The sequence below is a fragment of the Microplitis mediator genome, chromosome 11, assembly GCF_029852145.1.
Source record: "Microplitis mediator isolate UGA2020A chromosome 11, iyMicMedi2.1, whole genome shotgun sequence".
Classification (NCBI taxonomy): domain Eukaryota; kingdom Metazoa; phylum Arthropoda; class Insecta; order Hymenoptera; family Braconidae; genus Microplitis; species Microplitis mediator.
Window position 1 is genome coordinate 644489 of NC_079979.1, and position 9601 is coordinate 654089.

General features: G+C 29.7%; 1 protein-coding gene across 1 annotated transcript in view; it reads right to left on the reverse strand.

The window, feature by feature from the left end:
- The window catches only part of LOC130677703 (autophagy protein 5), a 47593-nt gene extending 39450 nt beyond the window's left edge, over positions 1-8143 (reverse strand). The window contains exon 1 of the mRNA XM_057484548.1: positions 7876-8143. The gene's annotated coding sequence lies outside the window, so the exon portion shown is untranslated. The remainder of the gene's footprint in view (positions 1-7875) is intronic.
- Positions 8144-9601: the final 1458 nt, after the last annotated feature.

Below are 9601 nucleotides of genomic sequence, written 5' to 3' on the forward strand. Positions count from 1 at the left end.
ATTTTCTATAAAAAAGATTCTGTGACATTTTTTGATAAGTCTGATAGTTTTGCTGGAAAAGTAAAAAGATCTGGAAATTTATTATATATTTGACTTCCAGCTCCGATAACTTTCGAATGGATGGATTTATCAAAAAATGATAAGAGACCTTTTTTGTAGAGCGTTAAATTCTCTACAAGAATATGCTATGGACTCATTTATATGACGTGCGAATGCCGAGCTAGAAAAATAAAAAAATAAAAAATTTTTTTTCCCATGTTATTTAAATGGGAAATGGAGAATTGCAAATAGGCACCTCTTAAAATTAATATTAAGAGCTCAAATTTTAATAGAATTTTTTTTCCATCATCTCAAACAATATTTTCGCTGTAACTAAAGAAAAAAAAAATAGTCACTTTTTTTGGCCCACCCTAATATATATATTAGGGTGAGCCAAAAAAAACAACCTATCGAATTTACGTCTTAAAAAGGACCTATATATCGAGAAAAAAATTCTCCCATTCGGCAAAATTTTTAGCTCAATTTTAAAAGGTGTCGGTAGCCATTTGAAATTTCCCATTTAATTAACATGCAACAAAATTTTTTTTGATTAAAAATATTATAACTTTTGAACCGTGTGCGATAAAAATTCGGCTTTAAAATATTCTTGTATGACATTAAATTGCTTAAAAAAAAGTCTTGGGAGTCGAATTTGTAAACTTGATATTTCGCATACTAACAGGCCATCAAAGTCTAGAGTGAACAGAATCATACAAATTTAAGGCTTTATTATTAAAAATACCAATACTACGAGAAAATTTTTTCTACATGTAGTGCAATGAAATCACCAACAATATCCACGTTGTAACAAATAATATTTTGTTATCGATCACAATAAAAGAAAAGTATTTAGAAAATCCAAATAAAGCCTTAAATTTGTATGATTCTGTTTACTCTAGACTTTGATAGCCTGTTAGTATACGAAATATCAAGTTTACAAATTCGACTCCCAATACTTTCTTTTAAGAAATTTAATGCCCTACTAGAATATTCTAGAGCCGAATTTTTGTCTCACATGATTCAAAAGTTATAATATTTTTAATCAAAAAAATTTTTTTGCATGTTAATTAAGTGGGAAATTTCAGATGGCCTCCGACACCTTTTAAAATTGAGCTAAAAATTTTGCCCAATGGGAGAATTTTTTTCTCGATATATAGGTCCTTTTTAAGACGTAAATTCGATAGGTTGGTTTTTTTGGCTCGCCCTAATATATATTTATAAATATTAGACTGGGCCAAAAAAATCGACTATTTTTTTTTTTTAACGATACTGTGTAAATATTATTTGGGATGACAAAAAAAAATTATTGTGAAAATTTGAGCCCTTAATTTTGATATTAAGAGGTGTATCATCGCAATTTTCGATTTTTTTTAAATGAGCGGGTTTTTGTCTCATAACTCTCAATCCATCGAGATAAACGAAATCGACTCGGATACATTTTTTGAAGGAAATTTGATGCTCTACAAAAAAGGTCTGATTGAAATTTTTCGTCAGTTGAACCGTTTCCTTATAATCGTGCTTTGAACGTTGGTATGATTTTAAAATTTGATTGTTCAACTTTAGAATTTTGTAATTCATGTAAAAATAAGTTTCTGGGAAAAGACAATGAATATTCTTGAAGGAAATTGAATGCTCTACAAAAAAAGTCTCTTAACAATTTTCGCTAAATTCACTCCTTCAAAAGTTATTCAAGATTATTGAAGTCGTTTTATATAACTTCAACCTTGAATAACTTTTGAAGGAGTGAATTTAGCGAAAATTGTTAAGAGACTTTTTTTGTAGAGCATTCATTTTCCTTCAAGAATATTAATTGTCTTTTCCCAGAACTCATTTTTGCATGAATTACAAAATTCTAAAGTTGAACAATCAAATTTTAAAATCATACCAACGTTCAAAGCATGATTATAAGGAAACGGTTCATCTGACGAAAAATTTCAATCAGACCTTTTTTGTAGAGCATTAAATTTCCTTCAAAAAATGTATCTGAGTCGATTTCGTTTATCTCGATGGATTGAGAGTTATAAGACAAAAACCCGCTCATTTAAAAAAAATCGAAAATTGCGATGATACACCTCTTAATATCAAAATTAAGGGCTCAAATTTTCACTATAATTTTTTTTTGTCATCCCAAATAATATTTACACAGTATCGTTAAAAAAAAAAAATAGTCGAATTTTTTTGGCCCAGTCTAATAAATATATGGGTCATTCCATCTCAATTCAACGACGTTACGACGGTGACCCTTTTCGATTTTGATGATTTTTTAATATGTTTTCATACATGTAGAAAGAAGTCTTGAGCTAAATTTTTAGCCCTTTATCTACACCCCTTCTGGAGTTATAATTTTTGCTTAAAAAGTATATAACTTTGACTATAGTTATGATAATCTCACGTTATGAGGGGTCATTTTGTCGGATTTTTAACGCTCTTTCCGAAAAAAAATTCAAAATCAGAAACAAAAAAATTTTGTAATGCTTTTTCAGCCATTTTTAGTCAAAAAATTAGTTTTTCGTTCAATGGAACACTCTTAATTTTTTTCAAAAAAATTCCCAAAATTCTGTGTTGAAAAACAAAATTTTTGAGCCATAACCGAAGATGGGCATCGAATAACTTTTAGTAAATACTAATATAAATATATAGACTTTGCCAAAAAAACCAACTATTTTTTACCATGGTGGTTTTAAAATTTTAGCGGAGGATACTAAAATATATGTCCTGTTAAAATTTGAGTCTTTATTGTTAATATTAATTAATATATCGTAATATTTATCTCTCATTTAAATAACATGGGAGTTTTGGAATTTTGTGACTCATCAGTGAATCAGTATATCGAAAAGGTCGACTCTTGTTTTGTTGGAAATTGAACGCTCTACAAAAAAAGTCTCTTATTATTTTTCGGAAAATTTACTTTTTCAAAACTTATTCAAGGTCAAAGTTGAATTAATAGTAAATTTTATTATTATGTGACTTTTCCGGCGAAACTATCAGACTTTTCACAAAATGCTATAGGAACTTTTTCATAGATCATTTTAATTCCCACAACATCTCTTATGAAGTTTCCAAGACTCCTGAATGTTTTTTATTTGCATCTAAACATCAATTGATTCCGAGAAATTGTATTCTGCAGAGTACTGAGAGAACAATTTATTTGAGCTCAATAAGGCAAATAAATCTCATATTTGAATGGATCTAATTAGTATTTATTTGAGACAAAGATGGTTTATTTGAATGAAATATATATTTGTTTATAGTTATCAAATCTTTATTTGGAATTTTTTTCCAAGATTTGAACTATAAACACGGAAAGAAAATTATGGGAAGTTTTCCTATGCATTATGGGAATGGTTCCCATAATGGTATGGGAATAGTAACTATACTACTATAGAAATGGTTCCCATATATTATAGGAACCATCCCCATAATAGTATGAGAATAGTTCCCATAATGATATGGGAATGGTTCCCATACCATTATGGTAATGGTTCCCATAATATTATAGGAACCATTCCCATATCATTATGCGAACCATTCCCATAATAGTATGAGAATAGTTCCCATACCATTATGGGAATGGTTCCCATATTGGTATAGGAACTATTCCTATAATATTATGGGAACTATTCCCATAATGTTATGGGAACCATCCCTATAATATCATAAAATTTTTTTTTTGCACAATAGTGTAGAAATTTCCCAAAATTTGAATTTTCTTGAATGTTTTGTGCTGACAAAAAATTCTTGTTAAAAATTTTAATGTTTTTTTGCCAAATTTGATTTTTTTTTTCAATGTTTGAATTTTTGTTTTTATGTTTAATAATATTTCTGTGTATTGTAGAAGTGATTACCGCACTTCTTTAAATTAATTTTTTCATGATAATATGGGAACCATTCCCATAATATTATAGGAATGGTTCCTATAATAGTATGGGAACTATTCCCATAATATTATGGGAATGATTCCCATAACGGTATACGAACCATTCCAATTGCATTATGGGAATCATTCCCATAATATTATAGGAATAGTTCCCATACTATTATAGGGACCATTCCCATCATATTATGAGAATGGTTCCTATAATTTATGGGAATGGTTCCTATAAATTATAGGAACCATTCCTATAATTATAGGAATCATTTCTATAGTGTTATGGGTATCATTCCCATAATTATAGGAACTATTCCTATAATTATAGGAAACATTCCTATAATTATAGGAACCGCTCCCATAATTTATGGTCGTAATTCCTACGATGGTATAGGAAAAAATTTCACAAAATTATGGGAACCGCTGCCATAATTTTCTTTCCGTGAACAAATATATATTTAAACAAAATAAAAGTTAAGTAAACACGCCTTCAATACCTTGAATAACTTCTAAAGTACTGAATTTAGCAAAAATTGTTAAGAGACCTTTTTTGTAGAGCATTCAATTTTCTTCAAGAATATCCATCGGTTTTTTTTTTAAAACTGATTTTTCCATTAATTACAAAATTCCAAAGTTGAACAATCAAATTGTAAAATCACACCAATGTTCATTGCATGATTATAAGGAAACGGTCCATCTGACGAAAAATTTCAATCAGACCTTTTTTGTAGAGCATCAAATTTCCTACAAGAAACGTATCTAAGTCAATTTCGTTTATCTCGATTATTTGAGAGTTATGAGACAAAAACCCGCTAATTAAACCAAAATCAAAAATTCTGATGATACACCTCTTGATATTAATATTAAGGGCTCAAATTTTCACAATAATTTTTTTTTGTCACCCCAAATAATATTTTCGATGTCAAAAAAAAAGTCGATTTTTTTGGCCCAGTCTATTATATACCTGATGAAGATTCAATAAAAGAATCGAAGCGTAGTTCATTCGATGAATCGGTGTTTTAATATTATTGTCCACATTCTCGGTATATATATTCATATATATATATATATATATATACATATGTAATGTTTGTCGCCTTAGTGGCTAGCTTTCTGAGATTTGTCCTTGGACCGAAGGTAGGCTATCACACTCAGCTGAGTTGCCGTTCAGTTAAGTCACGAGTATAAAACCAGGGATAAAACTGGCAACGTCGCTATCAATTCCCTTGGCCCCACTTAGCCCCTCTTTCATTCTACTCTCTTCCTAAAGTACTATACAGCATACAGCAGGATACCAGCAACAGAAAATATCCGTAGGTTAGCATAGAATAGAGAAAGAGAAGCGCCCGGTTTTGCCAGACAGGGTGTCGCCAAGCAAACCGAGCTGGCAACTTGCGCCGGTTGAGTATCTCAGCTAGCAGGGGGTGGGGGAACTGCTAGGCGGTAAGTTTAAACACATGGTAAGGTTCATATGTAGGCAACCGCGAGTGTTGGTGAGGGGAAGGGGGGACTGATACTTATACCAGCACGTACAAGTGAATGTAAGAGACAAGAGACTAGAGTGAAGTGGAAGGGGGGGTCAGAAGCTAGGGCCCCGAGAGGGGTATGGGGAAAGGGGCAGGGGGAATTTTATGATGACGGTTGTGTTGAAACGGTCGAGGACCTACATTCAAGTTGTAGCCATGTTTTAAACCAGCTAGGCTCTACTCTGGAATGCTGTCTGAGGGTGTGTGTGTGAGTGTATGAGGGGGATTAGGGGGAAGGGGACCCGGACGTAGGCGCCTGTGTGCTAGTAAGACGCACCTTTTTAGTATTGGTAAATAAAATGAATATAGCAGACTTGTTGGCGCCCATATCCTCTGGTTATGTTACATGTTGTCTATACTTTTGTATCGTTGGGTTATTTTATGACGATTTTTAGATTTTTATTAGAGTGAGACTTCAGATTTATCGGGGATCAAAAGTTGCTCTGAGAGATTATGAAATTTTTAAAAATATTCTTGGATTTTTTATGAGGAATTTTTGGGGAAGTTTTCACATGGGGTTCTGGGAATTTTATGGGAGGTCTCAGTGTGGGGCACAGATAGAAATTTTTGATTACTTCCTCTGTAAGGAATTTTGAAGTTTTTCTGGGTAATTTTTATTTTAAATCAATCTTCGTTCTGGTTAGAAAATAACTCAGGAAAAATACATGGAAATTTTCCCGACGAATTACTTTGAATTTTAATTATTTTCCGATAGAAAAATCAAATGTTTTTGATTAAAATAACCCATTTTATGTTGAAGCTCATGAAATTCCTCGTAAGAATGCTCCATAACTTTGATAAAATTTGTTCGTCATTCCACAAAATAAAATTTCTCAATTTTTTATTTTTTCGCTCAAAATATCTCATAAAAATTCAAAATCACACATAAAATAATTTTTTCTCTCAAAATTACTCATTTTACGCTTAAGTCCATAAAATTATCTCTGTATCTTGAAATTTTCTTACTTTTGACTTCTAAAAAAATTTCTTTTTTCAAAATTCCCCAGAAGATTTTTTTCTCCAAAGTACTCATTGTACCTTCAAGTCTACAAAATTACCCCAAATTTTTAAAAATTCCTCAATTTTATTCCTCGTGAAAAAATTTTTCTTTCAAAATTCCCCATAAAAATTCGAAATTTCCCACAAAATTTTTTTCTCAAAAGCACTCATTGAACCTCAGTTTACAAAATTACCCCAAATTTTTAAAAATTTCTCCATTTCGTTCCTTGTGAAAAACTTTTTTATTTCAAAATTCCCCATAAAAATTCAAAATTCCCCACAATTTTTTTTTCTTTAAAAGCACTCATTGTACCTCAAATTTTACAAAATTACCCCATATTTTTAAATATTCTCAATTTCGTTCTATTTGAAAAAATTCTTCTTTTAAAATTCCCCATAAAAATTCAAAATTCCCCACAAATTTTTTTTTATCAAAAGCACTCGTTGTACCTCAGTTTACAAAATTACCCCAAATTTTTAAAAATTTCTCCATTTCGTTCCTTGTGAAAAACTTTTTTATTTAAAAATTCCCCATAAAAATTCAAAATTCCCCACAATTTTTTTTTCTTTAAAAGCACTCATTGTACCTAAATTTTTACAAAATTACCCCATATTATTAAATATTCTTAATTTCGTTCCTTTTGGAAAAATTTTATTTTCAAAATTCCCCATGAAAATTCACAATTCCCCGCAAAAATTTGTTTCTCAAAATCACTCATTGTTCCTCCAAGTTTACAAAATTACCCCATATTTTTAAATATTCTCAATTTTGTTCTATTTGAAAAAATTTTTCTTTCAAAATTCCCCATAAAAATTCAAAATTCCCCACAAATTTTTTTTTTCTCAAAAGCACTCATTGTACCTCAAAGTTTACAAAATTACCCCATATTTTTTCAAATTTCTTCATTTCGTTCTATCTGACAAACTTTTTCATTTAAAATTCCCCATAAAAATTCAAAATTCCCCACAAAAAAATTTTTTCTCAAAAGCACCTTAAATTCCACAAAATTTTCCACGAAATTTCCTCATAGCCTTAAAAATTTTCCCACATCATTCTCTTAGAAGAAAAATTTTCTTAATCTCGCCCACTATTTGACCTTAAAATTTCGTCAAAAATTACCATTTTACCTCAAAAAAAAATTTATTTATCGAATAACCTTCTGCACAAAAACATTCTAAACTTCGTTGCTTATATTTAGAGCCCTCTAATTGAAAATAATGGCGTGCAAACGGTTAAATTTATTTAAAACCCTGGCCAAGTGCCAGGATTCAGTGCCAGCATTTTAAATCTTCTCCCTCTTTCCCCCCAAAATAAAAACGCGAGCCCATGGTACAATTTTTTTTTTTATCAAGATTGATAACGACAACAATCACTGACAAATTTCATAATAATAAAAGTAATAATAATAATAATAACAGTAATTAAAATAAATATTTACTCACCTTCTATCTTATCGCTGACGCGATTTTATCGTTTTTTTTTCATTTTATTTTCCTCAATTTATTTTTTTCCTCAAACTGTTATTCATCAGTTACCACCTCCAAGTATCTATTGACATGTAAAACACATCAAGTTATTTTAATTAACCGCTTTATAAATTTAATTGACTGAAAAAATTTTTAAAGTTTTGAGAGAAAATAAAAAAAATTCGCGGACTCGCGAGTTAAAATTTTTTTTTCGCGTTTTTCTTTGGGGTTAGGGTTTTATTTTGTTACTGGACTATTGTAGGGGTGGTATCGATTGTTATTAACATAACATATAGCATAGAAAGGAATCGATACGCGGTTATAAGTCGAACACGAGGAAGTTTGAAATTTAAAATTCGATTATTAAATGGGAAAGTTGGGATTTTTAACACCAGGAATTTGTGGGCTTACTATTGAAGATAGAGAAAAAAAGTTAACATGTAATTTGTAGGAAATTTTATCAGCTACAAAAAAGGTCTTATAACTTTAAGGGCTAACGTTGATATTTTTCGAGTTATAGTCATTTTTTGTTCAGGTGTTGGGAAAAATTAGGGCATAAGGTTACGGATTTTAATCAATTGATTATAACTCGAAAAATATGAGGTTTTAAGTACTAGTTCTAAGGACCTTTTTTGTAGGGAATTTAATTCTCTACAAAAAAGGTTCTAAGGCTCGAAGGCCAAAACTTAATACTTTCTGAGTTTTTAAGGTTTGAAATTATTTTAGAATAAAATAAGAAAATAAATCGATTTCGAATCAAGAAATCGTTTGTAACTCAGAAAGTATTGAAATTAGGACTTAAAGTCATTAAACCTTTTTTGTAAGGGATTCAATTTTCTACAAAAAAGGTTCTGAGGCTCGAAGGCCAAAACTTAATACTTTCCGAGTTTTTAAGGTTTGAAATAAATTTAGAATAAAATAAGAAAATAAATCGATTTCGAATCAAGAAATCGATTGTAACTCAGAAAGTATTGAAATTAGGACTTAAAGTCATTAAACCTTTTTTATAAGGGATTCAATTCTCTACAAAAAAGGTCCTGCGACTCGAAGGCCAAAACTCAATACTTTCCGAGTTTTTAAGGTTTGAAATTATTTTAGAATAAAATAAGAAAATAAATCGATTTCGAATCAAGAAATCGATTGTAACTCAGAAAGTATTGAAATTAGGACTTAAAGTCATTGAACCTTTTTTGTAAGGGATTCAATTCTCTACAAAAAAGGTCCTAAGGCTCGAAGGCCAAAACTCAATACTTTCCGAGTTTTTAAGGTTTGAAATAAATTTAGAATAAAATAAGAAAATAAATCGATTTCGGTTGAAGAAATCGATTGTAACTCAAGAAGGACTGAAGTTAGAGCTTAGAGTCAAAGGACCTTTTTTGTAGGAAATTAAATTTTCAATAAAAAACCTTAATAACTTTTATTTCTAAAATCAATTCTTTATTTTAAAAAATTAAATTAATAAAAATCTACGAAATTTCCTGAAAAAAAATTTTGGAAAATAAAAAAAAATTACAGACTACAATTACCACCATTTTATTGCTTAAAAATGTATCATTGCATCATAATTGTAATTAATTATAATCTTAATTAATAATAAATTGCTTACATTAAATTCAATTAAAAAAAAAATGAATTGTCTGAAAAATTCTTTTTTGAAAGAAAAAAACGATTTTTTATTTCCAAAAAAAAATTTTTTAAACTC